General features: G+C 45.7%; 1 protein-coding gene across 5 annotated transcripts in view; it reads right to left on the bottom strand.

Moving 5' to 3' along the window:
- The window catches only part of SETBP1 (SET binding protein 1), a 371,229-nt gene that overhangs the window by 196,434 nt on the left and 149,599 nt on the right, over positions 1 to 25,196 (bottom strand). The gene's annotated exons all lie outside the window — the stretch shown is intronic.

The raw sequence follows: 25,196 nt of genomic DNA, 5'->3' as shown, positions 1-25,196 counted from the left end.
GAAAGATATCCAAAAATCCTGGTTAGCTCACAGGATCTACGGGAAAATAAAATGAGATGGGGCCCATGAAAGTCCTTCATACCTGTTATACATACAAAGGCTATTACCGAGGATATATTTTGCTACTGTTTCTAGGAAGCCAAATGACCAGGGAGCCTTTGTGGACCTGGCTGCTCTTGAGTTGGACTTGAGATTCACCTCAGAAGTGCAGCTGCTGTTTAACCAGCGGCTCCACACCTTGCCTCACGGGAACAGGGAGAGAACATGCTGTGTTTCCCACAGCTGTGACGGAGAGCATGGCTGGATGCCTGGCAAAGGGCACAGCACACAGGGCGGCCATGGGGCTACCTCAAAGAGGCTGAGGCACCCCAAGGCCAGCTGAGTGTAGGGTGGGAGTGAGTCGTCTCAGTTTCCTCTGGGTCTCAGAGTGGTGCCCCCTGCCTGGAGGTGCCCTTGAGGAAGACGGGCTGGGGGCTGGGCCAGGCTCCTGGTTGCAGCCTTCCAGCCTGTGCCTATGCATCTCATTACTGAGCGGGCCTGAATCAAAGCAGCCCTGTGCAGCTGCTGTCCCGTTTAATCCATTCGTAATCAAAAGTGATTAGCATGGATGCCTCGGTGCTGAGGTTATTGTGTGTGTGATCAAAGCTGGGGCTCCTGCCCACTTCCCAGAGCTGCCTGCACCTGGGAGGGCATGGTGGGCCGCGAGCCTGGGGCAAGGGGCAGGCAGTCCCTGGCCATCCAAGGGGGCGTGGACTCCCTAAGCAGAACTGGGAACAGCAAATGAGGCCTGGCCTGCCTGAAGCTCAGCGACGTTGAGGAGGCCCTGGCCCAGGTTTCCCTTGTGGAGTTTGGTATTCTGTACCCCAAGACTTGGGGGAGCAGGTAGAGGCAGGGGTGGCTTAAGGGCAAGCAGGGCGCACTTAGTGTTAGTTACTCAGGACGGATTCCTAAACTCTCACTTAAAGAAGAGGACACTGGAACACACAAAGAAAGCATTTTATATGCCAGGCAGGCACTTGTGGGTACATGGAGGGGACAAAAGCAAGAAGGGAAGAGAGAAGAGGCCAGAGAGAGGATGGGACTGAAGTTGCCCCAAGTGCAGCAGAGCTGGGCAGGAGGCTGCAGGCTGACGGCTTTGAGAGAGGAAAGAATCCAAGATTAAGGAAGTGGAGGAGGAGGTGCTAAGAAGACAAGACTTTCTGGGCTTTTCATAGTTTACACAGTCCTTCCTACACCCCAGCTCCAGTAACCCTCCATGCTACATCTCCTTGAAAACAGTGAAAGGGCAGCTCAGCTCTCATCCTCTGTTTATAAATTCTGCCCAAGTAAAGCTTGATATCCCACTTCTCCCTGGCTGTCCAGATTATGAACATCATTAAGATCCAATTCTTTCAAGATGGTTCCTGGACCTCCCTTCTCTGAATTATTGAACCATTTTCTATATGTACTGCTCATCTGGTACTTAGCATGCACTGCCATCTGATCACTCCTGGGTTGACAGGGGAAATAATTCCTTTGACTCTTGGATGATGCTGATGTTGACAGTGATAATGATGCTGAGTGTATGAGCCCTGCCCCATTAGCCAAGTGAAGCCCCTACCAGTAGCTGCTGGCTAGTGTCCTTCGGCATGCTCGTCCACACAGGTGACTGGGAACTTCTCGAGGCTAGCACTGGTCCTTGGATGACTTCGCATTTGCTTCTAGGACCACAGCTCTCAGATAGGGCAGATCCATATTAAGTGTCTGCCCAAGGCTGAGTGAAAGACACGAAGACTTCTGCCTGAACGTGTCTATGACTGCATTTTGATATGGTCAGTGAGGCTGCCTAGTGGTGCTCCATTTCCACCAAGACTTCTCAACCATTCTCAAGAGGCCACAGAAAGGAGAAGAACAGGGGGTAAAGGGGAGTGTGGCTAGTGGATGGTACATGTGGTCTGGGTGCACAGCAACACTGCATGGGAGTGGCCCCCTTGAGTTGGGGAGATTCGAATCTCCCTTCATGGAGAAAGTCCTTTGGGAGTTGCACACACTCTTTTAAATCCCCATGGGTGCCTGGGATGCAAAGTCCATGGTATATCATGAGTTAATATATGATATATATGTAATTACAGTTTAGATGGCTATTGTTTTCAACACTGATTTAGAGAATAAAGGAACATCCCGCATCCACTGTGTGTATGACATTGCGGGATCCTTCATACTAAGCATGACCAAGTTTGGGAGCTGAGAGCCAGTGGGAAGACTTGAGGACAATTTAGAAACATTTACAATAGAACCCAATAGTATGTTTTTCCCTTGTTGAGTTCTTTCTACATCATGTTGGACGATAACCAAATACTCCAAAGGTATAAATAATAAATAGTTACAAAGATGGTAATACTGATGATAAAAATAGCCTTTATTCAATAAGCTCTCCAATGTGCTAGGTGCGTCATACAAATATCATTCGTTTCTCACAATTTTTCTGAATAGGTCTCAGTCATCCCATTCTGAAGATAAAGAATCTGAGGTTCAGTTATGTTATTTGCCCAAGACCACATGGTTAGAAAGTGACTGGGTTGAGAGCTGAACCCCTCGGTCTCTAATCCCGCAGCTGCACACTCTTCTCCATGGCCTTTACCACCTCTGGCTCAGAGAGACCATAGCTGATGTACACAGGCAGAGCCCAGGCACCTCTGCACCTACCTCACCTCGCTGCTCACTCACACTTCAGAGCCTTGCCAAACCGGCAAACCACCCCAGACTCACACTGCTGTAGAAACATCAGAGCATACTCAAATCAAATCCTCTCCTTTTACAATTAGTGAATTGAAGCCCTGAAAGGTTAATTAACCTGCTCAAACCACCATGATGCTAGATGTGATGGGCCCAGGCTTAAAACCCAAGTCTCCGACTTAGTTCAGTGCTATTTTTGTAGAATGGTGGTATCTGAGACTAGAATGGTAGCTGGGAAGTGGGGTATTTGTCTTCTGGGGACTCTCATTGCAAGGACAACACTCTGCTTAAAATGTCCAGAAGTAGGTAATGTACTAATATGTTGCCAACAGCGGCCCATGGGACCAGTGCCAATCTCAGCCTCCCAGAAACAGATCAGGGTGGCTCCGCCATAGGCGTCCACTCAGGACACAGTGTGTTGTATCCGTGTGGCCTTACAACACAGTGCTACCAGGGACTTGCAATAAATACAGGAGATTGGGGAGAGCAGGTGGAGATTTTCTTCCCTGATTTTTGAGATTCCGCAATTTCAGCTTAATTTGTAATAGATAGTGAGCGTAAAGAAACTGACAACAGGGCCATCAGCTATTCTGTTAGTAACACTTGAGGCCATGGCACTTCAATATGACTTGAGCCAGCTGTCCAATGCACAAAATGACCTTTGGCCCCCTCCTTGGAGAAATGTAATTCTCTCCATGCCTCTTTCTGTCCATGGGGAGCTAGAAACCATAGCTGCCAGAATAATCAGAAGGCTTCCTAATGACCACGTTCAAACAAGCAGATATTACGCACTGTCAGAAATGTAATCTGCAACTCTTCTCATCTGTTTCATTGTGTTTGCATTTTTAAAACCACCTCTGGAGGAAGAAATGAGGCAGTTGGAGGTCCTCCCTGTTCTTGCGCCTAGAGATGCATTTATCTCCTTCATCTGAAATGCCAGGGGAAAAATTAGAATGTGGTGAGTTGGGAGGCTTTCTAGTTTTTCAATTTCTAGCCCATAAAGTGGGTAGACACATCTTTCCTAGACATGTAACCAAGCATGGATTAATTATCTCACACTGATAATGAATGCTTCTCTGAATGCTGCCCCTTAGCCTTTGCCTATATGTCCATGGCTCAGACCACATGAACTCATCTGCCACGGAGCACTGATGGTGCTCACTGCACCCCTCCCCCACTTTCTCTGGCTTTCCATCGTATTCAATAACCTCTGCAGTCTTCAAGGCCCTCTACACTTATCCTCTCATCCCCTAGTCTCCTGATCCACCAAGCTTCAGCCACCAGAGCTCCATGTTACTCCTGTATACATTTAGTTTGCGATCTTTGTCAGAAATACTACAGAATCTCTTGGTGTTTCTCTCTTCTCTCTCTCCTCTTCTCTTCTCTTGCCCTCTCTCTCCTCTCTCTCTCTCTCTCTCTCTCCTCTCTCTCGGTGAGGTCCAACCCGAGGGTTTTTTTTAGAGTTTCCAGGGTGATTATTATGTTTAGCCAGGGTTAAGGCTTTGATACATCTCCTTTTCTCTGACCACTATTCTCTTTCCTGCGATGCCTCCCGGCTCTTTCCCTAGCTTTATGCAGGCCATGATATGTATGTATCAGAGAGACCCTTCCTGGCTAGTCTCTCCACATCCACAGCTTTTCCTTTCCTCCATCAATTTCCATCCTCTGACTTGTTTCATCTTTGTACATTTATCACTATCTAATGTTTTATGATATATTTCAGACATTTATATATGTCTCCCTTCTAACCCCTATCCCATCTTACCTGAATGTAAACGCTGAAGTGCAGAGACTTGCTTCTATCACTGCTTGTCACACTCTAGGGGCTCAAGAAGGACTTGTTGAACAAAGCAACACATGAATATTTCTCTCCTCTACTGTCAAGAGGGCTCTGCTTTGTGTTCCCAGCACTGGTGACGGGTTTGCATTAAGCCATTTCCACTTTGTCACACACAACTGCAGGCCAGGTTTAGACTTTCAGCCAATGGCCTGTGTACCCACTAAAGTGACTCTGGACAACTTAGCTCAGAGCTCTCATCCAGGAAGGCAGAGTGGATGATGGACATGCTAGTGTGATAAATGGCCAGGCAGGCACCATGGCAGAACTGTGTAAGACACTGGGCAAACAGGCATGGCCTGAGTGGCCTCTGGCTGAGGCTGGCTCCCCTGGGAAACAGGAGGCCTTGGAAGTGGGAAAGCAGGACTTGGACTACTATGCAGACCCTACAGCCATCATGTAGATGAGGTCTCTCTCTCTAACCTGTGCACTTCCCATCATCATGTTGGTGAGCCTGTTCTTAACCTCCTCCCCTCCCATTTCCCAAGCTCCTGTGATCCCTTCCCCACCTCTGGAGCTCTCAACTCTCACATCTGTTACAGGCTATGTTTCATCCCCTCTTTCCGATGTCAGTCTAGCTTTGGTTCTGATGCATGCATGAGATCCCGGAATGGCCATTTCAGTTACGTTCCTTTGAGTGACCAGAACTACCTCTGTCATCAAAGAATTTTCTGGAAAAGACAGCACCTTTGATGAGCTCCCAGCCACAGCCCTGTGAAAAATTTCTATACAAATTGGGGAGATGGTAACTAACTGTCATTGGGACTCATTCCATTTATTGATTTGGGAAAGTAGAGACTACAGTGGATATTGATGAAACAGCTAATTGGAGAAGTTAGGACTAATCAATATTTTGGAGAATGAACATCCTGATCACCCTAGGCTATGAGAGATTCCTCTAGAATGTAGACTTGGTCATGCAACAAACATTAACTGAGCACTTACTGTTTTGGGGCAGGGTGCATCACCATTTTTTTGCCCAGGACACTAAAACCCTGACTGTGCCAAATCACTTGAGATTGTTAAAAATTTTTTTTTAACATTTAAGACTCTGATATTTTAATTCATAGGGTGCAGAACGGGGCCAAGCACACACTGTATGATTATGTTTGTAGGAAATGTCCTAAATAGGCAAATCCAGAGAGATTAATGATGTCTAAGAGCCAAGAGCTGGTCTGGGGGTTGCAGGGGTGGGGGGGAAATGACTGCTAGTGGGTATGGGTTCTTTCTTGGGGTGATGAAAATATTCTTCAATTTTTGGTGGTGGTTTTTATACTAGTTTGTAATATGCTAAAAACCAATGGGCTGTATACTTTAATAGATTTTATAGAATGTGAATTATGCCTCAATTTTTAAAAAGATGCTATGGGAACATCAAATTTTTACAAACTGAAGGAATAGAATGGGATTCTGAATTTTTTAACAGTTTCACAGGTAGCCAGGAAGCACAGCCAGGGTTGAAAACCACTGCACTCACTCCCCAAATCATCTCAAGAGACTGCAGCAGATTAAGGGGTTAAGCCCTCCCCAGGCAACAGGCAAGAATGATTCTGTCAATCCTGAACCTGAGGAGCCCTGAGTTTCCAGGTGGAGGCTCAGGGAGGCTCATGTTCTCGGGCACCTCGGGCATCTCCTCTGCTAGGCACTGGGGACACAGGAAAGCCAAAAGCAGGCGCAGCTTTGTACTAAGAGGATGCTGTGTTTGCATTTACCCCGGGAGGAAGTGTTGCTGCCAACAGCAGGCTGTGCAACCTGAAGATCTTGATCGAATTTCTAAATGTACCCCCGCCAACTCTCCCCCAAGTAGATTTCCCCCTTGAGTGTAGTGTAGATGGTAATTAATTAGAACTCTGCTCCCTGGTGAATACAGATAAATGAGAAAGCAGCGGTCGGGGGGCTAGCCTTGCCTGGAACAAATCTTAGAGGGGTCAGTGAGCCAGTCGCTCATGGGGAGTGTCCCCAGAGCGGCCGGACAGAACATGCCATGCCCTGGCAGCACCAGGTGTATGAAAATGGGCCAACCTGATGGGGGCTGTGGCTCTGGAGACCCCCCCCACCCCCTGCTTCAGTCTTCCTCCAAATTCAGTGCATTATGCAAAGCAACAGAGAATAATCACCCAGAGACAAGAGACTGACTACTGAAGAACTTCAAGCAGAAAACATCTTGGTGCCTTGAGTGGGAATTCAGCTCACGGGTGCCCATGTAGGTTAATGAAATGAAGTGTGAAGCCTCCTGCTTCCTGGAAAACTCCGTGTGTGTAAATGGCTGCAATCAGGCAGTTCTGAAGGGGCCATGGGTAATGAGGAGAGTGAAAACAAAAAGAGGCTGGATGGCAGCCGGAGACTCCTGGAGACATCGCAGGCCCCTGCAGAACCATGGATCATGGAGGCTATTTAACTGTGGGTGGGAAAACCAACATAGTTAGGAGCAGCACCATCTAGTGTGGTAACCACATGCAATCAAACCTCCTCTGCTCTGAGTTTAAAAGAAAATGGGATATTTGTCTCTTTTCTAAGCACTACCACTGAACTCTCTGGCAATTGCCCTATGGTAAAAGAGCCAGGTGTAACTCTTCTCTTACCTTTCGCTCACATAATCAAATCTCTTCAGTCACTCACTGATTCCTATCAAGACCCTTTTCTCCATAAATCCAGTCTCCTTCCTGGCCCCAGGCATGGGTGTGAATGTTACACCATGTTGGAAAGCAAACTCTGGCTGCCTAGGCCATGTCCACCAGCCCCCATGACAACTTCAGCCTGCCATGCAGCCACTCCTGATCCTCTCATTCTGGAAGTTTCCACATGTCTTGTAATGTTTTCCCATCCATCAGGACCCTCTAGCAACTTCCCTGTTTGAACTTCTAAATTCAATTACTGAGCATCTTTAAGAGGACTCATAGCATATGCTGCCTTGTTGAAGAACTGGTCATCTGACTCAGTTTTATTTTTTTTCTTTTCAGGGCCACACCCATGGCATATGGAAGGAAGTTCCCAGGCTAGGGGTTGAAGTGGAGCCTCAGAGCTACTGCTGCCAGCCTATACCACAGCCACAGCAACGTGGGATCCGAGCCATGTCTGCAACCCACACCACAGGTCATGCAATGCCAGACCCCCAACCCACTCAGCCAGGCCAGGGACTGAACCTACACCCCCATGGATACCATTTGGATTTATTTCCACTGTGCCACAATGGGAACTCCAACTGACTCAGGCTTTTACCTGCCCCTGCAGCTGGACAGTTAAAAGTCTACAGGACAAAGCCCATGATTTCTCTTCCCTCATAGGATGATGAGTGGAGGTGTTTGGAGAAGATCCACCTGGCTTCAACTTCCAGCTTGGGCCTTACTAACTGACCACACCTGAGCAAGCTGCAAAACAGCTTATCATCCCCCACACAGATACAGGTTCCACTTCTATCTCCATGCCTCCTGGAGCACAGAGCACTGGATAAGAAACAAGGAAGGAGAAAGTCTCTCTCTCTTATTGAAGTTGGAACAATGCATCAGTGGCCTAATAGTTTTGAAAGTATGTGTGTGTGTATGTGTGTATGTAAGAGAGAGACAAAAATAGATTCAGACAGAGGAGGGAGAGGAGAGAGAATGTGAACGTGAGCGAATGGGGGGGGAGGAGGATGGAGGAAGGCAAACACAGCAAAGAGGGGGAGTGGCTATACTTGGGGGTGAAGGCTGATATTCCTGACAGAACTTAGACAAACTAGAAATTAAAAAGCACCAGCTGCCAATATCAAATATACCCTGGTTTTGCACATCAAAAAGCTTTAATTAACAACTAATTTATTTGAGTGAGAAAACAAATTCCCTTATCACAAATATGCGTATTATGAGTCAAAGAATAGACCCCTCCTCCCCACACACACAGAAAAGAAAATATGATGGGAGTGAAAATTAAACCTTTGGAAAAAGGATAAATAAGAATCTGGATCAAAGGCAAAAAGAATTTGTGGACTTGAGAGGCCAGCAGGGCCCAAATGAGACTTAATTTGTGTAAAATCATCTTCTCTCCATTGTGGGGACTCTGATAATGGGTGCTTGCCAAGAGGACCTGTCCCAGAGTGGATGGACAGCTGTCAGTAAGGACACATAGTGGGGGGGGGGGGCTCTCCATGTCCAAACTCGGTGCTACCTCCCCAGCCTCCTGCACACCTGGTCCCACAGGAGGTGCCCAGACGGGCCAATGGGGAATCTTCCCAGTGCCCTTGAAGCCCCCTGCCCACCACCTCCACATGCCGGGCAGAACCATGTGGGAGGGGCATGTAGCTGGGAAGTGTGCTGCAGGAGGCTGGCACAGGCAGGGTTCTCAAGCAGGATCTTTAAAAAGGAGTATCAGGAGGATTGCACTCTGGCCCCCCACTGCCACTAATTCCCTTGTGCTGCTTTTTTTTTTTTTTTTTTGAGTTGCACCTGCGTTATATGGAAGTTCCCAGGCTGGGGGTCAAATTGGAGCTACAGATTCCAGCCACAACCACAGCAATGTAGGATCCGAACCGCATCTGTGACCTATGCTGCAGCTTGTGGCAATGCTGGATCCTTAACCCACTGAGCAAGGCCAGTGATTGAACCTGCATCCTCATGGGTACTAGTCAGGTTCTTAACTCATGGAGCCACAATGGGAACTCCTGCCCCGTGCTTCCTTGAATGAGCCCATTCCCCCTCTGAGGCTCAGTTTTCCCATCTCTCAAATGAGAGAGCTACAAACTCAAATAAGAAACGTGTGGGGGTGATTGCAGAGGATCACTTGGGGAGCCGCAGTGACCGAAGGACTAGAGCTGGCCTTGTTGCACTCTAGTCCATTTTTTCCAGAAGCCAAAAATCTAAAATCGGTGTGGATGTGTTTGTATACACGTGTGAGAATGTGAGAAATCTCCTTCTTCTTTTTTTTTTTTTTTTTTTTTTTTCCTTTTAATGGCTGCACCTGTGGCACATGGAAGTTCCCAGGCTAGGGTCGAATTGGAACTGTAGCCACCACCTGCACCACAGCAATGCCAGAACCAAGCCACATCTGCCATCTATATCACAGCTCATGGCAATGCCAGATCCTTAACCCACTGAGTGCGGCCAGGGATCGAACCGGCAACCTCATGGTTCCTAGTCAGATTCGTGTCTGCTAAGCCATGACAGGAACCCCAAAACTCCTTATTTTAAAATGTTGGCAAATTTTGGTAAAACATTGCTTGGGTCAAAAAAGAGATGTTGGTGGGATGGATGAATCTGGCCTCAGGGCCTTGGTGTGAGGCTTCCGGTCAAGATGTTGTCAAAGACACTTCTGTTTCTCAGGATACATGACTGCCCAGGGAACTGCACTTCCACCATTCTCCCCAAACCCCTCAAATGCAGACACCACTTCTCAATAAAAGGAGTGAGCCATGTTCAGCAGGAAGAGCTCACTGGGTGTGGAAGCTGCTCTGGGCTGAGGGAGCTTGGTGAAGTCAGTCTCCGGGCCAATAGCAGGTAGACCCATGTTTCCTCATGTGCTGAACAAAGGGGTGTCCAAGGTCCCCACCAGCTCCAGGGCCATGGCTCATGGCTTCAGCATGTTCAAGTGGTTTTGACTAAACAGCTCAAGGGGAACTGCAAGTTCCCAGGGTCTCCTTGATGCAAATGGGAAATAAGCGCAACAAATAAGCAGGGCAGTCAGACCAAAGCCCACTCATAAAATCCGGCAAATGCTTACGTCATGGTCTCTCCTTCCAACCTCTCCCCACCCCATCTCCTGTCTCTGCCACCTGGCAGGCACCCCCACAACTGGGGGCCTAATCACCACAATCCCCGTATTAACCGATAAGCTGAAGACCATTTCCTTTTAGGAATCTGAAGCCTGTGCAGGCCTCTCACCCCCAAAGTTGGATCTTAAATAATGAAATGTCAGGTACCCTGTGGGTCTCTGTGAGATATGGGTGGAGGACCCCAAGCTGGTGCCCTTCAGACCCTATGACCAGGTAGTCTCCCGCTCCAGCTGGTAGTCAAGCTGTCCCCAGAGAGCAGTGTGGTGAGGAGTGAAGCTACAGGGCTTTCCTGTTCTAATAAAAATCGACAATTTACTGTAATTTGGTTGTGATTTAACAATGCTTTTAAAAGAGGAAGTAAATGGCTCATAAAGTCTGGGTGACCTACTGGCTCCTATGTGCTTCATCAGCGCTCCCTCTGAGCTGGTGCCCTTCACATCCCAGGCTGCCCAGGGACAGGCTGGAGCCCAGCTGGAGCAGGGAGCCTGACTCCGCAGTCCAGGGCTGTTGGCACATCTCACCTCTCCCTCCATTTCTCTACATCCCTCTCTGGCTCTCTTTCCCTCCCTTTAGTCCACTCCCTTGCTCTTTTCTTTCCTTTTCTTTTTCTGAACAATGGAAGTTGAATGGCAATGCAAATCTCAGTCTCCTTAAAAATCTGGGCCAGGGAGGCAGCACATCACCCATATTTATGAGCTTTAAATGGCTTTTATCAAAGTGAGGTCGCACTAAATCATGCCCAAGCTGTCATAAATACAAATGACTCGACATAGGCTGCAACAAGCCTTCGGGGAAAATTATATGATGTGCTGTTGCAGTTATGGTATATCACACAGGAAACTCATATATTTCTACTGGCAAGGTAATCCGATCCTCCAGAGAGCTCTGATGGGTGAAAAGATGCAGTATGTAGAAGTGAGTCACAAGGGATGGGATGGGATGGTCCCATGAGTGCCTGACAGACAGGGACACTTCTCTGGTTGCTGATATTTTAAAGCACCAGCCTATTCATTGGAAGGATGTAATTGAGGAAATCTGAAATATTTTATGGGGATTTCCTTATTTAGAATCAATCAATGGTGAGACTAGTGATGGAGCACTGGACTAGCAGTTAAGGCACTAAATGTCATTACATGATTACATGACTCAGGCCATGCGTGGTGCTAAAGCACAAATTATTTGATACCCTGCCTTTCCAAAAGTGAAGCCTAGATACCTCCACTTCAATGTGGGATGCCTATAGTGACACATTTCTACTGAACAGATCATGGCAGATAGGAGGTGTGTTCTCCAAGGCTAGGTCATAAAGGCAGTGTGCCTTCCTCACTGGATTACTCACTCTAAGAAAAGCCAGCTGCCGTGTTGTGAGGACACTCAAGCAACCCCATGGAGTGGTCCACATTGTTAAGCACTGAGGGGTCCTGTGTCACTAACTTGCCAGAAGTACAAATGAGCCACCTTGGATGAGGATCCAACAGCCCCATTAAGCCATCAGATGACTGCAGCCATGGCGACCTCTTTCTTGACTTCAACCTCCTGAGACAAACAGCCAGAAAGATGCAGATAGGCTGCTTCCAGAGTCCCGACCCAAAGAAGAACTGAGAGGTAATAAATGTTTGTTACTTTAAGCTATTCAATGGAGATAAATTTTATGCAGCAATAGATAGCTAATATAAAGCAATAAGCTTAAACTCTCTAGGTATTAGTTTCCTTATTTTTATACAAAGGATGGACTACATCCAAGGTTCTAAATCCTGGCTACGCATTAGAATCACTCATGAGCTATTCAAAAGCATTTAATGCTGCTCAGGACCTATAAGAGACCACTGAAACTGAGTTGTTGGGCATGGTGAGGCTCCAGCCTTGGCATTTTATGAAGCTGCCTAGATGATTCTAAACGTATAGCCAGAATTGAGTACCACTGAATTAGATGAGTTTTATGTACTAAAATACATTTTGCACTTTTACGAAACCCTTGGCAGGTTTGGGAACTGGGGATGTGAGAGTTGGGCTATTTCTTCATTCCCGACTCCCTCTCATTACTCCAGATGCCTGGACACCATCCAGGAGAGCCAAAAACAATTCCTTTACTCCAGCTAGTGAAACCTGGCCCAAGACAAAGAAGTATATTTTAAGATGTAAAATGTCATTACAGTAAGGATGAGTCCTATGGAACAGAAAAACAGCTCAGATCTGAGGAGAGCTGACATTGATAGATTTTCTTAACCTACTGCATGAGGAGAGTTAAATGCGGGCCATGCTCAGCTTAACAGACTCCTTTGGTAAAAGAAGAGTGCTGTCAATCAGGGAGCCTTTGTGAGGAAGCATCACATCACTGCTGGTCTAGCAAGGGTAGGCCTGGTGCTCAGCAGCAGTCATGCCCTGGGATTTGAGCAGAGGGGCTTGCTTCTCATTGGCTGTGAGAAAGCAGGCAAGTCAGTTCGTGTCTCTGACTTAGGGTCTACACCTGTAAGACTGGAAATTATATAACTCTCCTATTGACGTTATGTGTAGTAATGAGACAGTAGAGGTGCAAAGCCTCAGAAACATACGTCAGACTGCTGTATCCTTGAACTATGAAAACCCATGGAAGAAATTCTACTACCAGCACAGGTCTCTTTCTCTGAGGGAAAGTAAACAGTAAATAAATAGAATAAAATAAAGAGCAACATGGATCAAGAAGACAATCTGCCCCCGAAGGTCAGAGAGACATTCTTGTGGTCTCCGTTCCTGCCACTATCAATAGTGACAAGTTATTATGACTGTTCTCTAGCTGCCCTTCCTAAGGGGGTGTTAACACAACCCTCTGTCATTTCCTGGCTATCTAGCAAACATCAAGTCTGAGTCCCTCCTTCATCCATCCGTCTGTTTATTCAGTAAGTGTTTAGAGTGCTTACTACAAATAAATAATCTTCAAAACCACAGAAGGAAGGAATGCCTCTTCAGGTTTGCCTCTTATCTCAGATCTCCATTCATCTGGACTCTCCACCTGGGTCTCAATCCTGGTTGCAGTCTCCCATAATACTACACATTTGTCTCAGCCTTGGTGTCCTCTTTGTGCAGGACCTAGGACTAGGCTCCCAGGTGAGTGACCATCCATAAGGGCAGAGCCACATCCCATGTTCTCTGCATCACTCGTAACAATAGCTGGGAGTCCAGGAGATGCCCAAACAACTGGTGTGGGCTGCTGAGCAGTCTTGTGGTGGCAGCCTCAGGTTTTGCCTAGGGAATCCTGCATCAATCTCCTTCCTTCCATATTTGCACATCAGTCTGCCCACCCCCTTGGGGTGAAGGAAGTGCAGAGAAGTGATTAGACTACCTATTTAAGTGGGATGTCTGCTGCCTCTCTGGTGGCCTCCTCACCCTGAATTCCCACTTTAGGAAGCACCACTTCTGTGCTTCATTCCTAAACTATTCAAGATGCTGCCAGATGAGAATTTCAGGCTCCCCAGCAGCAGTCCTTTCCAGGTCCCTCATCTGTCTACTCTGTACTACCTAATTCTTTGGAAAGAAGCAACAAGAAGGCTGGATTTTTTAGGATATTAAGAAAATCATTTATTGCTGAGAAGTCACACCAGGGTCTCATCCTTCAAAGCGACAGCTGAGTGTGTATCAGCCCGATTATTAGTTTTAAAGAGCTTATTTTATTCTCTTAAAAATGGGATCAGTTCATCTTCATCACATCTGTCTGTGCGTGGCTTCTGCATGCCACAACAACTGTCAGCTCCAGACATTATGTTATTAAGGTGTAGCAGGTGCATGCGTGGGTCTGCCTGGGTGTGTGTGTTTTCCAAAGGAGCAGACAATGTGATTTAGCTCATGAGTAATTAATGGGGTCGATTTGCTCATCTGCATTCAGGAGGGGGCTGGGAAGACAGTTCCCATTCAGCTGATACCTACTCCCCATTGGCTGGGAAGAAGGGAGGGGACCATCTAGGGCCCACTTACCTAAACAGCAATAGTAAGGCCTTGGAGTAAATCACCCTACTAAGGGACTATGACTGGCATAAGTGTGTGTCTCCCTCACACCCCAAAGGCCATGTATCTTGGGCCAGATGACCCAGCACACCTGCACCGGAGCTTCCAGATGTCCCCAGTAGCTGTTAGAAGAGCTATTTCATAGAGCCCAGACTTCTTCTCATTCTGTTATGGATGAAGACAAGAGCTAAGCTAAAGCTGCAGATAAAGGAGAGGGGAACTCTTCTGCTGTTTTGCTCTATATTGAAGCCCACCATTCATATCAATGGGGAGGCATGACACAGTCTTTCGTGAGTACAGCATGGTGCTAAATGTCAGTACAAAAGGGGTAGATAGGTAGGGAGAGATCTGCCTACGTGCCAAATAATATGGGCATAGGATATGGAGTAGATGATAAATATGTGACAAATGATATGGAGTAGATAATAAAATGCTAAACTGAATGCAGCTGGGTGTTAAACATGTCTCACAAAATATGTTTTATGGATGACTGAGAAAGCTTGAGAACAGAGCCAGGCATGGGATGCTTCTGACAGAGGGGACCTGGAAGCATCTTCATTACAGAAAGGAGGAAGAAGGGCACACCAGGCACAGGCCAGCAAGAGGAGAAAAGCACAAGTGGGAAAGAGACTTGAGAATTATGGAAACTTGGTACACACAACCTGCAACAGGGAATGGAGGGAAATTAGCTGAATAGATACTAGGCGTGTCTAGAAAGAGAAGTGCGTTTGCATAAGTGTCTGTCTATACGGATAACTCTATGGCAGATAATCTGAAATGGCAGATAATCAAAACATCACTTAGCATGGATCTATGTCTTGGGATTGATATGGATGGGTGAGGAGAATTAGGGCTTGCAAAATATTTCATGAAATAATGAAATGCCTCTAAAGACCTAAGTCAAGAGGAGCTGGGCAGCCGTCAGGCTAGTATTATGGATGCACCTGCCTCTCCCAGTCCTGCCTGCAGCAAATAGACAGCATCACCTCTTGTGCTGGGGCAAAACATATTCTCACCCTTTCCTCTCATATTCTTCCTTCTCCAGAGGCAAGGAAGGCAGTTAAGTGATGACTGTATACAAAAGCCACACTCTCTTACTTTCTGCAGGACCAGAACATAGAATAATCCCATATTCCTTATCAAGTAAGAGATACAGCATATTAGTGAATTCTTTAGAATGAAAAAGACTTGCTGTGGATCACAAGACTGATAATCTGCCAGCAGATAACTGAGTTCCCAGGCAGAGGAAAGAAGCCTCTGCCAAGAAGCCTGGCTGACGTTCTTCCACCCAGAATGAAGCACTCTTCTTGCTCTGCACTCACATCACACTTTCTAATTTCCTTGCACAGTCAGCGTCAGGTGAAGGAGGGAGTGCCTATCAAAGGCTGCTCAGGTTGGACAGGGACCCACATCCAGGGTACCTGCCTGGTGACCCACCAGCACTGCTGATTTCCAAGACATCAAACAAGGTGGATAAAACCTGTGTGCCTACTGGAGACCCTTTGTGGGAGCTAGGGAGCACAAACAACTCAAAAATTAACATGGACAGAGTCTTAGAGAAGAAATGGAAATGAATGGTGAGAAAAGTACGGCCACCTATAGTTGCAGGAAAATAGGCATGCAAGTGTCAGGCCTAACTACTGCAGTGGCTTCCTGTATACAGAACTATAACAATGAGAACCCGTAATCCTCCCAGCCTGGGTGTGAGGAGAGAATAGATCACAGCAAAACCCAAACCATGCAGCAGCTGAAGAAATGAACTGAAGACATCATGGCCTGTCACATACTGCTCAGGCTGGGATGTTCCTAAACTTGGTCTTTCTTTCTCTCATCTACCAAATAGTTACAAACCTGTATTGAGCCTAGAATTTCCCAGACTAATATTGTGAAGCAAGAAAAACTTTGACAAAAAAAGAGTGGGCAGGCCAGGGTTCTCAAGAGCATTGTTCTAGAGCAGGGAAGAGGAGGAGCTAGAAATCCTAAGGAAAGGGGCGGGGGGAAGGCCTAGGGTCCCTACACTGGTGAGCACTGACAGTACTAAGGGCACCCGCAGCTCCTTCATTCTCTGGATTTGGCAACCCAGCCTCTTCTCTTCCGCAGCAGAAATGCTGCAGCAGATGTGTGCGAGACAAGACCAAACTGAGGAGATGCGAGGGCATTTTAAAAAATGAAGGGGGTGGGAGGAGGAAAGAAAAGAATGAAAATCTGCCTGGAGAGTGTTTATAAAAAGCTGATATGTAATTCAGTGTTTGTGGAAACTTTTCTAGTTTGTTTGGTGGCAGAAACCAAATTGGAAACATGTAACGTACGTAAATATCATTTACAATTTTAAAAACTTGTAAAGATTAAGTGAAACAATGTCTGAGAACGTGCTCTGGAAAGTACAGAGTACTGTCCTAGTGGAAAGGCTTGTGTCCATGGCCAAATTCTTCATAAGTTTATTTGATGGATCAGAGGCCACGAGGGCTCCCCCGGCCACCAGACTGTGAGAGGCACTAGCTGAATTCCAAAAAGGCTCCAGGACCAGAATGCCTCCCTCACATCTATGGTAGAACCAGAATTTACATTCTTAGAAACTCACACTCTTGGAGGAGCTTTTCCCCTCAGGGCTTCTTTCAAAACACAAATACCTCTGGGAAGGCTGACCGTTTTAACTAATTCATTCTAAGGTGTGGATAACAGGTCCACAAGTGGACATGTAGCTGGTCTGGATAGAACAGCTTTTTTCTACCTCAACTGTGTGAATTCAGCAAGTAAACCACTTGACCTTTCAGACCACCTTCGCATGGGAAAGGGATGCTGGGCAGGTAGATAAGATGGACCTCTAGACTCTAAAATGAAATTACTTGATGGATTAGAGGTAGAATTGAAGATAAAATACAGGGCAACCAGTTACATTTGAATTTCAGATACATAATAAATACTTGCTGAGTGTTTGTTCCATGTATGCTTAAACTAAAAAAAAAATGTGTGGGAGTCCTATATTTCTATTTGCTAAATCTGGCAACCTTAATCAGACAGACTTTTCTCTGCAGAGGGAAGATTCTAGGGAGAGCACAGGCAGCAAACAGAAAAGGCAGGAAGTGAGGAGAAATGCGAGCAGGCCGTTCCAAGCCTCAAGCTGCCTCTCTCCTTCACGAGTCCTGAGGGCTGACCTAGTGGCAATGATATTCATAAATCCACTTCACCCACCTCACCTGAGGGCTTTGGCCAGATGCCAGAAGAGCCCCTCCCTTGAAAGGAAGTGGGCTCCAGAGACAGCTGCCAAAGCATTAAGGGCCACTTCCCTGCCTGTCCTCTGCCCCTCTACTGCTGGTCTCAACTTTCTGCCCCTCCCTCCCTGGTAATAGTCTGCAAAGGCTCTCTCTCCAGCTGCCCCATGAAATCCAAGCTCCCAAGAAGCTCATAGAAAGCCCATTTGGTCTGCTATGCCCCACACTCTACCCCTAAACCCAACCTGGTCGCTCACCCTTCCCACACAGCACCTCATAAGCCACCAATGGCTTTCCTCCCTCACTTGCTCAGAAACAGCTTTCTTTTCAAATGGCAGACAACAGCCCTGGATCCTCCCTCCTTCTGATTTAGCTCATCTCCCTTCTGGTCTCTACTGGGTCTCAGGCAGGCCCCAAGGGGGCAGGGTATCCCCCCATATCTGCATTTTTGCATTCCCACAGTTGGTGACTTCCATCACAAGTCCTTGAGGGCAGGCACACACCTCTGCCTTAACTCGTCTCAGAATCGCCAGTCCCGACCACAGTGGCTTTTGATGAGTACAGTAATTATCTGATTGATTAATTATTACATCTGCCTGTTGACTGAGGACATTCCTTCCCAGCTCTGTGCCTCCTCCATAACTCCAGTGGGGGCAAGGTCACAAATCATCTCTGGAATTAACCACTTTCTACCCATCCCCATAACACCCCTCCTGCACTCTGCAAAGACTGAGCCAGCCCTCCTTTGAACTCACAGCTTTGAGTTTGTATTTACAGTTTTATAACCTATATTCTCAGTCTAGTTTGAATTTATCCAGTAATTAACCACCTATTTCCTTGTGCCGTTCCTTGAATTATGTTCAGTATTGTCACTTCCATAAACACTATTCTATCAGAGCTTTCTCTAGGCAAGGACTATATCATGTTCTTGGTGAAGAATGAAGTGAGGAAATGAGGACACAGCCCTTTGGGAGCTTACACTTAAATATAAGGTAGAATGGAAGCTAACCCATATTTTAGCTGAATCATCCTTGGAGATCTACATACCCTGGATTTACATCCACAGCCTTCTGTCAAATGAGGGATCTGATGCCTGCCCCTAGTTTCAGTAAATTCTTGGAGTACCATCCAATATTCTTAGTTTTTACTTTCTATTTTCATAAAAATCAAGGTCTCCCCCCCTTCTACAGCCCTGCCTTTCAGCTTTCTACGCTGCTCTCACCTACAGCAAGATTTTCATTCTTTTTCTTAAAGCAGAACAATTAGTTTCCTTTCATGCCAAGCCTTGGAGGCCTCCCCTTTCATACCCAAACCAGGCATTTGTTAAACAAAAAAACCCACTCACTCTCCTAGAGGAAGAATCAGAGGCAAATCTTTTAACTTGAAAGATCCTTTATCTTCTCCCTTTTCTAACTAAAGTAACTATTACACAGAGTACAGGCTATAGGCCAGGGAGCTTAGAGTAAAAACTGACCATCTCTGACCCAGGAAATGTAGCTAGCACTGGTAGTGGTGTTCTCTAGATTGCATGGGACTAACCCACACTTGCATGACTGCCTCTTAAGTAGGAAGGTGTGCCCCACCTCTCAGCCTCCCCTCTCAGAAGCTGCCATCTGACTTGACTGCCGCCTGGGCTCTGAACACACAGCCCAATTGCCACATCACTTCGCATCCAGTTCCAAGGCCCACCTGGTGGTACAAAGTGGGCTCTGGAATCCACACTGTTCCTCCCAGTCTCCCAGACTCTCTCTGTCTGACACCCTCTTCACCCTGCTAGCGACTCTCAATCTCCCAGGCCCCTGTCTGTAGCAAACTGCCAAGCTCCCATTTCTTAAAACACTGGAGGAAACCAACCTCTGCTAGGCCCTCAGCAGTTATCCTTTCTCCAGAAAAGTGTTTCTAGCCCAAACTTGATAGCTGGATTAACTTCAAATACTCTAGAAGCAATGATTCTCAAACCAGAGCACATATCAGAAACATCTGGAAAGCTAAGATTCAGGTTCTGAGGTGAGGCCTGGGAGTGGCAGTTCTAACAAGCTCCCAGGGGATGGTGATTGATGCCAAGTACTGCTTAGACCTCTGGTTTCCACATATCCACTCGTGCACTCTTAGACACTGCCTGGCATCGCATCACAGGCCCTGAAAGGACCAGGTAGCCCCCATCCAGCCCTATTGTTCCCAGGAACAATCAGCCCTTGAATGCAAAAGTGTTGGTCTGGAAGCAAGGCTGTGCCCCAGGGGCAGCCCTGGCCTACAGCAGCTGTTTGTCCGATGTGATTAAAAACCAATTATGACGTGCTATAGAGGCCAGAGGACTGGGAAAGCTGGGCCCTGGCTTGCAGAACAGCATGCATTTTGTGTAACCAGTGTAAACAGAGTGGGGTAGGGGTGGGGACAGACAGCTGTTTCCCATTCAGGGAGCAACAGGGCCCAGGGAGTGGGAAGCCAAGCACATCACTGCCCAGCCAAGCCCCTGCAATCAGAACCTGGAGGGCACATCAGCCATTCCTCAGAGGGGCAGGGAGAGGGAAGTGAGGTCATGGACAGAGACCCAGTGGACACTGAGACTGGGGACTAAGGGACATAGGCTGTGCCCAGTCAATGTCCTGATGCTTTAAGGAGGGGGTAACTATTGATATCAAGTTTTCTCATGGTTAATTGACATCCTGGGTTTCTGAGGAAACTCAGCCTTACCAGAGAAAGGGCTGGAAAGTTTGCCTCAGATGAGGGTGTATCTCAGAGAGTGATCAGAACCAGGGGCATTAGGATCCCCTTGGTATTTAATAAGGTGCAGATTCTCAGGCCACATCAGGTCTGCAGACTCAGAACCTCTGGGCCTGCCCTGGGAATCTGCATGCTGCAGGGTCTCCCCAAGTGACTGTTATGCTCACTGATGTTTGCCAAGTGCCAGAGTGTCTTGGGTTTCCCATGCAGGAAGCTGAGGTCCTTCTCAATGCCTTTCCTTCAAGTCTGTAAGTAGCATCCAGCCTCACCTGACAAGTCTGGCTTCAAGGACCCCATGAAGGAGAACTCCCTTCTGTACTACCCAAAGACCATGTACTTCCAGAGCCAAGGGAAGCACTTAGCTTTTCCTTCTGGGCATTTTCTAATTCAATGTATTCAGTAATCAACAAATATTTATCCAATACCAACTTTGCGCTTACCCCCCCGCCCACACCAGGGGAATGCGATGGTCGCTGACAGCAGGAGAGAAAGCTCAGTGAGATCAACATAACTCAGTCACATTGTACATGGTGCGGCAAAATGCACGGAGAGTAAACGAAAGGGTCAGAGGGAGTGTTGTTTAAAATCTGTTACAATCAAAGAACTAACCTAGTGTTGTAGGTCAGTTATACTTCAAAAACAAACATACAAACAAACTCAAAGAAAAAGGGATCAGATGTGTGATTACCAGAGGCAGGGATAGAGGGGATGGGGGAGAAGGACCTGGATGAAGGTAGTAAAAAGGTACAAACTTTCAGTCACAAAATAATAACCACAGGAACGTAATGTACAAGAAGATAAACATAATTAACACTACTATATGTTCTATATGAAAGCTAAGAGAGTAATTCCTAAGAGTTCTCATCACAAGGAAAAAATATTTTTGTTCTGTTTACTTTTGTATCTATATGAGATGACATATGTTCACTAAACTTATTGTGATAATCATTTCATGATGTATATAAGTTAAATCATTACGCTGTACACCTTAAACTTACACAGTCCTATATGTCAATTATATCTCAATAAAACTGGGAGAAAATAAATAAAAACAAAAAATAAAATTTGGAGGAATGTTAAAAAAATAAATAAATAAAATAAAACCTCTTACAATTGATAATAGACTTGTGGTTGCCAAGGGGAAGAGAGAGGGAATGGGACGGATGGGGAGGTTGGAGTTAGTAGATGCAACTATTACATTTAGAATGGATAAGCAATGAGGTCCTACTGTACAGCACAGGGAACTAGATCCAATCTCTTGGGATAGACCATGATAGAAGATAATATAAGAAAAGGAATGTATGTACATGTGTGAATGGGTCACTTTGTTGTACAGCAAAAATTGGCACACCAATGAAAATCAGCTATACTTTAATAAAAATATGGAAAGATGAAAAAAGTCTGTTATAATCAGTGCCACAATTACCTAAATGTTATTTGTTTAATTCAGAAAATCTATATTCCTCACATAATCCAAAACCAATGATAGCAACAACCTCTGTTTATGGGATATTTGGTGCCAGATGTGGGGCAAATGAGTTTCCCTTACATTACCTCACTTAATCCTCTCCAAAGCCTGATGAGGTGGGTATGTTTATTTTTAAATTATAAAGGAGCATTCTGAGCTATGTGGTTATTAGCTACATGCCCAGGCTCACATGGCTAATAAGAGCTAGAGTTGGAAAGTAGGCTGATTCCAATAGCTGATGTGCCTGATGCCAATAGCTGTGTCATTCTTGTACATTGCAATCACAAGTCATCCAGGTGCACTGCAGTAAAATGTCAGAAATGGGCAAGATATGAAAAGGCATAACGGCACCCCAAAGGAAGGAAGGCCAGGGAAGTATGTAAGAGTTAGGAGTAGGCTTCATGGAAGAGACGGACCTTGGGAAGGGAGATTCTGATACTTCCCAAGCTAACAGGTGCCCCTTGACCACATGTCTTTCTACATATAGAACAGAGGCTGAAAAGCCCCGGGGATGCCTGAGGGAAACGTTAAGTCTAAGATGAACCAGGAAAACAAGTCAAACTGAGCTTGCTCTTCACTCCACACTACTCTGCGTTAATGAGGCCAGGATCAGAACAGTTCATCACTGGCAATGTTCACAAGCAGGCCTCTGATGGATTCACAAAATACAACTGGGCTTGTTCTTCAACTTTTTAAAAGAGGGTTGGGAATTAAAAAAAAAAAAAAAAGAAAAAGAAAGAAAGAAAAGACAACTTGCTACAAGGCCTTACTGAATAAGCACTCCGGAAAGTCACTAAGCAGAAAATTGAATTTAAGTTTCTCCAAACGATACATATTCCCCATCCTCCCAGTGCTTTGTGGAATGATCCACTCCCTCTATAAGGAAGTCATGAAACCAAGGAAACGCTTCAAACCAGAGAAAACACAATGTACTATTTTGTGAATCCAGACTTTTGGAATCGATTCAAATGTTCAATGTATAGAGTTTCTTCCCTCCCTCGCCCCAACTTCCATCAATAGTGCACTTCAATCTTCTTGCAACAGTATGTTGTAAAATATGTGTGTGGTTTTCCTGTATTCACTGTTTACAGGGGAAGAGAATAAAATTATATGCTGGTCAGGGAAGCAGGGCAGTATGCCCAGTCACTCTGAGTTCTGAAGGCTGCCCCCCTACCAGCTTCCACCTGATCAAGTACTCAAAGTTTAAAATTCACAAGATAATAAACAGAGATCCCCTCTGTATAGGCAAAAGGGAGGTGGGAAACTCATCCTTGTGATTGGAGAAGCTCCAAACATCTCTATACCTCTTCCCTTAGTCTGAAATTCTCCTCTTAAACATGCCTCTGAGATTTTTATAGCAAGAACAATCTGGAAAGAGCCTTTGAGGTCACCTAGGCCAGTCCCCAAATTTTCTAGTTGGGTAAAATTATAGCTACGTAAGGTTACCACCTTGCAAAAAGATTCAGGTTTTCAACTGAAGCAACATTTCTTCACTGTAAATTTGTCACACGTTAACATTGTCCCCTTCTGACCTTGGGTCAAAAAAAAGGATTCCATGGTCAAATTATCTTGGGAAATGCTGCACACATCATATCATCTCTCTTGTTCTTCCTTTTGTAGGTTCTCAGAACAGATTACGGTACTAGATTAAACACTCCAAGAAGTTCTACTATCAAGAACCAATTAATTGGAGTTCCTGTTGTAGCTCAGTGGGTTAAGAATCCAACATAGTGTCCATGAGGATGCGGGTTCAATCCCTGGCCCCACTCAATAGGTTAAGGATCCAGCAAGCTGAAGCAAGACCCATTGATCGCAGATGTGGTTGGATCTGGTGTTGCTGTGGCTGTGGCTGTGACTGGCAGCTGCAGCTCCAATTTAACCCCTAGCCCGGGAACTTCCATATGCTACAGGTGCAGCCATAAAAAGAAAAAAAGAAGACGAAGAAGATTAATTAGTTTTTTTTTTTTCCCCAAACAGTTTAACTACCTAAAATTTCTACAATATTATTTCTACTAACATGCAGAGGAATGAATACCCTTGTCTAAGACATGTGGGAAGTATTGCATGATATCATATTGTGTTCTCTCCTTTACAAGGAAAACAATTCGAAGGTAATATGCTAAACTAATTCACATTCAGTTACTTGGGACTTATCAAGTCTCAATTTCCCCTTGGCAAGAAGGGTTAAGTAGTGCTCAAGAACTTGGATATGAAGAATAAGGATCTGAGACATGTTAAACAAACTTTGACAATAATTTGGCATTGGTCATGGCCAAATTTTACAGGTGGGACTGTGCCAAGCCAAAGGGATTAAATTCAAGGACCAAAGCAATGGACCACATCGCTCCTCTGTTGTTGAAAGCTGCCCTGGTTTCATTTTTAGAACTATTTTTGCTCCAAGTCTACTACTTTCTACTACAAGGTTACTTTCTCACATTTTTGGTACTCTCTAAGCATAATCATGATGGCAGACCTGCAGTGGGTGCCCAACGATGACTTGACTTAAAAAAAAAAAAATGACATATTGTCAAAATAGAAACCTGATCATGGTTACTTTTCTTTAGGCAGAATGGAAAATGGAATGCGACTTGCCCCAGGATTTTATTTTACTAATTTTTATTCCTCCTAAACAGTTAAAAAAAAAAGTTGAAGGGAGTTCTCGTTGTGGTGCAGTGGAAATGAATCCAACTAGGAACCATGAGGTTGTGGGTTCCATTCCTGGCCTCGCTCAGTGGGTTAAGGATCCGGCGTTGCTGTGAGCTGTGGTGTAGATCGCAGACATGGCTTGGATCTGGTGTTGCTGTGGCTCTGGCATAGGCTGGTGGCTACAATTCCTATTAGACCCTAGCCTGGGAACCTCCATATGCCGCGAGTGCGGCCCTAAAAAAAAAAGACAAAAAAAAAGTTGAAGTATTTTCATCTGTTCAACTGACTTAATAAGTTTAAATAAATTCAGTTTAGGTCCACTTTATCAGCAAAATTTTATTCTGATCAATAAAATTATACCTGACCAAAAAGGAAAAAAATCATTAACAGGCACCAACGCAACAAAGTGCATCAATAACATTTATTAGATGCGCTGAGCTTGGAAGCATGACAAATAAGAAGGTGCACTGGCAACTAAGTTTGTAACATCTTAAAGTCTTAACACAGCTTCAAAAGTCCCAAATGGAAAATTAGGCCTTGTAGCGGGAACCATTTATCTCCACTCCCTAAGTTTCTAATCCATCATTAGATGGAGATTCAATCTTCTTTGAGGAGTTGGGAAAGACGCTTTCACCATTGTTCATTCTTTTCCACTTATCTGATAGATGTATCTGGAAAAAGGGTTTGCCTTAGTCTGCTCCAGCTGCCATATATGATACCATATACTGGGAGGCTTAAAGAACAGACATTTCTTTTCTCCCAGTTCTGGAAGGTCGAAAGTCCAAGGTCAAATTTCCTTCAGGGCGCCTCTTCTTGTGAAAGTTCCCTTCCTGGCTTGCAGACCTTCTCGCTGGACCTCACATGATGGAGAGA

The sequence above is a fragment of the Sus scrofa genome, chromosome 1, assembly GCF_000003025.6.
Source record: "Sus scrofa isolate TJ Tabasco breed Duroc chromosome 1, Sscrofa11.1, whole genome shotgun sequence".
Lineage (NCBI taxonomy): Eukaryota > Metazoa > Chordata > Mammalia > Artiodactyla > Suidae > Sus > Sus scrofa.
Note: the sequence above shows the minus strand (reverse complement) of the source record. Positions and strands in the feature narration are given on the sequence as shown.